Here is a 5715-nt window from a genome sequence, read left to right as displayed (position 1 = left end):
ATTAAACCACTGAATCAGGTGTGCTGGAGCAGAGAAACAACTAAAACATGCAGGACGGTGTTCCTCAAGGACCAGTGTTTGGAACCCCTGGGATAAGAGGACAGATTTACTCTTGGGAGTCAGACCAATTCAAAATGGCCACCACAGCTCATCAACCTTAGCAAATATAAGCAAACTCAGTCCGTTTTACAAATGTGCTAAAATATGGCGTGGTAGTAGTGGAGAGTCTTCCCCAACACATGCTCCAAGTGCTGCAGTCAGTGTAAGTGTTTTAAAGATGGTCTCCAGAAGCCAAATTAAAAGAGAATGATTGGAAATACTAATTCTTTGACATGAAAACAGTTTAATCTGATTATTATTTGTCTTTATATAGGTAATGACGCAATAATTAAGGTCCACCTCAGCCACATAAAATGTAGAAACCACAAAAAAAATATTAGGCAAACCGTGTTTAAAAATATGTTATCTTTGAAAAACAAAAATAAAACCACACGAGACGGTTCGTGAACGTGCGTCATCATTTTTTATTAAAAAAAGCTTAAACAATAAACTACGTTCGGATCAAGACTGTTGTGCAAAACATTCAACATTTAACAGCAGCTCCTGAAGGAGAGTCACCGTGAATGGAGATGGACGCACGCTAGTCCGAAGCACAACGTTTCAACGTGTTTGTAAGGACGCTCGCGGAGAAAGGAGAAAAGTGGTGACGCAGAAGCCTCAAGTGTTGAAAAGTAAATTTTGCCTTAGGAGTAGTTCTCCCTGAAGAGTTTTTCACAGCTGAGGACACGTGGCCGATGGTCATTCCACTGCTCCGCTGTCAGGCTCATCTACAAGAAAAAAACAAAACTTGATATTTAAAACAACAATAAACTAGAGAAATTGAATTTCCTGTGAAAATACAGTGTTAATGCTTATTGGGGAAGAACTTGCTGTAAAACAGCTGGAATTAGCAAAAAACATGCTGAAATGGAAGAACAAGCCTAAATTAGCAGAAGAAAGCTGACAGAACACATATTCGCTGATTTAGGTATAAATAAGCAGAAATTAGCTAAAAATTTGTAAAGTAGCTTATAAAAAAAGGTTGAGTTTAGCAAAATATAGCTGAAAAGTAGCTGAAAAAGTTGAAAGAAGCTTAAACTGCTAGAAGTGGAGGAAGCTGAAAGTAGCTAAAAACATGGAATTAGATGAAAAAGCTAAATTTAGCATAAAACAGCTAAAGAGTAGCTGAAATAGCAGAAAAAGCTGAAACCAGCAGGAAAAAAAAGAGCTGAAAGGAATGTAACGCGATGAAATTTGAAAAAAAAAAAAGTTATTTTGGGCTGAAAGTAGCAGAAATTGCCACAAAAAACCTTGAATTAGCTAAAAATGCTAAAAAAAAAAAAAAAAAAAAAAAAGGTAGCTGAAAAAGTAGAACACGCTTCAATTAGCAGAAGAAAGCAAAAAATAACACGTTTGTTGAAAAATGCGTAAATGAGCACAAAGAAGTGAAAATTATCTGAAAAAAGCTGAAATGACCAAAAAAGCAGCTGAAAAGTAGCTAAAAAAAATCCATAAGCTTAAATTTCCAGAAGGGAATGGAAGGAGCACCTATTTGATGAATAAGGCTGAAAAAAGTCGAAATTAGTGAAAAAAAAAAAAAGCATAAAAACAGCTTAATAGTAGCTGAAATGGCCAAAAAAGCTCAAATTTGCATAAATAAGCTGAAAGAAGCATGAGTTGAAATCAGCAGAAATAAGTTAGAAGAAGCACAAAAATGTTATAGTTAGCAGAAATAATATAAAAAGGAGCACAAAACAGCTGAAAGTAGTTGGGGGGGGGGGGGGGGGGGTTAAATTTTGAAAAAAAAAAGGAAAAAAAAAAAAAAAAAGAAAAAAAAAAAAAGGGAGAAAAAAAGGGGTGAGAGGGGGGGGGGGTGGGGGGGGGGGATGTTAAATTTGCACAAGGAAGCTGAAAGAAGCTGAACCAGGACAAAATGTGAAAGGAGCAGTAAAAGGTTGTAAACAGAGCTATGAGCTCAATTCATTTTCTACGAGAATAAAATGGCAGAAAAGGCTAAATATTTCAAAAAGCTAAAGCTATACCAATTCCAAAAGACAGCAGGATTGTCCTGAAAGAGCTGAACGTTTTGATAAATGATTTGATGAAATATCACAAAAAACTGTGGAACGAGAAAGATGCTGAAAAACGTACAGAAGAAAAATGGATCACAACAGTGTGACTGCTTCATAAACATTCACATTATTAATAGCGCAGATCTTTTGACGCTCATTCTGTGGCAAATTAATGAAGAGTAAACATCTCACCTGCTGTAGACAGCTCTGTGAGCAACCTGATTTAGGACAAAACCAATCAAAATTTAATCATGACAAGCTAACAGCTAATCTGAACAGAGTTCATTTCTTCCATTCCTAAAACCATCATCATCAAATTTAAAAATTTTTGTTGACACTGAGTTATGTTTGTAAATAAGGGCAGCAGAAGCTAGCTGTAGCACTTTCTGCACAGCCATCTTCCAGCAGGAACATCAGTATGCAAAGTCCAAATTAAACACTTTTACTCCATTTTGAAGCCATTTAAAAAGTTATCTAACACAGGTAAGATATTAATTATAGTCCACTTCTGAAGGCAGAGGGCAATACATGTCTGTTTTGTTTCTCTTAAAATATTTAATGAACCACTGGATGTATTTTAATGAAACTCAAAGTTATGGATGAAATATTGATCTTCGGAGTAAAAAAAAAAAAAAAAAAAAAATCAGTATGGTCGCCACAGCTGGCAAACATCAATTTAGCTAATATTGGGCTAAAATTTGTCGTCGCAGTAGCTCCTAATAAACAGAGTGATAACTGATCGCAAGAAATTAAAACTTTGAACATTCTTATTAGAGTCAACTCTGTCCATTAGCAAAATTCTCACGAACCACTGGAAGCATGATGACAGCAGTCTCTGGGTATACATGCACCGGTTAACGTTTAGAACCATCCTAATTCAAGATGGCTGCTACAGCCAACTCGCCACCGCAAAATGGTGACAACTCGGAGAATTTTGTTGGTGTGCTAGTATCCGAGCACCGTTCCCAACACACACCCAAGCTCTGCATATTGTGCGATACCTTCGGCATTAGGGTTTAGTTGACTTTGTCTGTTAGCAAAATATCTCATGAACCACTGGACGAATTTTATTGCAACTTTCAGAAAGTAAATGCTGGATGTGCTTTTATAACTCTTTACTGTTTGGAGTCAACACAATTCAAGACGGCTGCCACAGCTAACCGACTTTAGTCAACACTAAAATGGCTACAACCCCATCAATTTGGCAGCTGTTGATCCAACGTTTGGTGAGGTAGTAGCTGAGCATCCCTCTCAACACATGCTCCAAGTGACAATATATCTATACAATACTGCAGGATTCAGAAGGTTTCACCAAAATGGCTCCATTTAGTTTCTTTATTGGATGATCCATTTATTCCGTTTCTTTGCCCACTTTTCCTTTCAGGGTCGCGGGGGAGCTGGTGCCCGTCTCCAGCTGTCATTGTGCGAGATGCGAGGGACACCCAGGACGGGTCAGTAATGAAAGTGGACAGTAAAAATATGAAAGCAGTAAACTCAAGTCACATAAAGGCTTTGGTTGTTTTGCTCAGTTCCTCCTTTCAGAGCGTCCCTTCACATCAAACATCTAGAGGCAGCATCAGTCAGTCATCATCAACTGGTGGCTCATGGGCCACTTCAGATTTGTATTAAGGAATTATTATTATTTTAACCAGCCATTGGGCCTGACTTTATAAAACAAAATGTAATGAATTTCAACATTTATTAATAATTTGAAATTTTAGGGCTAAAGAAAAGACCACATTCATGTAAACAAGGAAAATAAAATGTACATTACATACCAATTTTACCCTGAACTCTGCAGGTTTATGCGATTCTTCCTTCTCATTTTATAAAAATAAAAATATCCCACTTTAAAGTAATACAGCATAACTTTAGTTTGTAAATATGAGAATTTTGTTAGATATGTATTTCAATTATATTAAAAAAATAACGCAATTGTGACATTGAAATCTTAATTTAAAAACAAATTTTGTATTAGGTTTATCTATCCATCTATATATACAGGTCCTTCTAAAAAAATTAGCATATTGTGATAAAGGTCATTATTTTCCATAATGTAATGATAAAAATGAAACTTTCATATATTTCTGATTCATTGCACACCAACTGAAATATTTCAGGTCTTTAATTGTTTTAATACTAATGATTATGGCATACAGCTCATGAAAACCCAAAATGCCTGTCCCAAAAAATTAGCATATTTCATCCCACCAATGAAAGACAAGTGTTTTTAATACAAAAAACGCCAACCTTCAAATAATCATGTTCAGTTATGCACTCAATACATGGTCGGGAATCCTTTTGCATGAATGTCTGCTTCAATGCGGCGTGGCATGAAGGCAATCAGCCTGTGGCACTGCTGAGGTGTTATGGAGGCCCAGGATGCTTCGATAGCGGCCTTAAGCTCATCCAGAGTGTTGGGTCTTGTGTCTCTCAACTTTCTCTTCACAATATCCCACAGGTTCTCTATGGGGTTCAGGTCAGGAGAGTTGGCCGGCCAATTGAGCACAGTAATACCATGGTCAGTAAACCATTTACCAGTGGTTTGGGCACTGTGAGCAGGTGCCAGGTCGTGCTGAAAAATGAAATCTTCATCTCCATAAAGCTTTTCAGCAGATGGAAGCATGAAGTGCTCCAAAATCTCCTGATAGCTGCTGCATTGACCCTGCCCTTGATAAAACACAGTGGACCAACACCAGCAGCTGACATGGCACCCCAGACCATCACTGACTGTGGGTGCTTCACACTGGACTTCTGGCATTTCCTTCTCCCCAGTCTTCCTCCAGACTCTGGCACCTTGATTTCCGAATGACATGCAAAATTTGCTTTCATCCGAAAAAAGTACTTTGGACCACTGAGCAACAGTCCAGTGCTGCTTCTCTGTAGCCCAGGTCAGGCGCTTCTGACGCCGTTTCTGGTTCAAAAGTGGCTTGACCTGGGGAATGCAGCACCTGTAGCCCATTTCCTGCACACGCCTGTGCACGGTGGCTCTGGATGTTTCTACTCCAGACTCAGTCCACTGCTTCCGCAGGTCCCCCAAGGTCTGGAATCGGCCCTTCTCCACAATCCTCCTCAGGGTCCGGTCACCTCTTCTCGTTGTGCAGCGTTTTCTGCCACACTTTTCCCTTCCCACAGACTTCCCACTGAGGTGCCTTGATACAGCACTCTGGGAACAGCATATTCGTTCAGCAATTTCTTTCTGTGTCTTACCCTCTTGCTTGAGGGTGTCAATGATGGCCTTCTGGACAGCAGTCAGGTCGGCAGTCTTACCCATGATTGCGGTTTTGAGTAATGAACGAGGCTGGGAGTTTTTAAAAGCCTCAGGAATCTTTTGCAGGTGTTTAGAGTTACGTCGTTGATTCAGATGGTTAGGTTAATAGCTTGTTTAGAGAAACTTTTCATGATATGCTAATTTTTTGGGACAGGCATTTTGGGTTTTCATGAGCTGTATGCCATAATCATCAGTATTAAAACAATTAAAGACCTGAAATATTTCAGTTGGTGTGCAATGAATCTGAAATATAAGAAAGTTTCATTTTTATCATTACATTATGGAAAATAATGACCTTTATCACAATATGCTCATTTTTTGAGAAGGACCTGT

This window comes from Nematolebias whitei, chromosome 1 (genome assembly GCF_014905685.2).
Source record: "Nematolebias whitei isolate Nwh7 chromosome 1, NemWhi1, whole genome shotgun sequence".
In the NCBI taxonomy this organism is placed as follows: domain Eukaryota; kingdom Metazoa; phylum Chordata; class Actinopteri; order Cyprinodontiformes; family Rivulidae; genus Nematolebias; species Nematolebias whitei.
The sequence above is the reverse complement of the archived record's forward strand: the minus strand, read 5'-3'. Positions refer to the sequence as shown.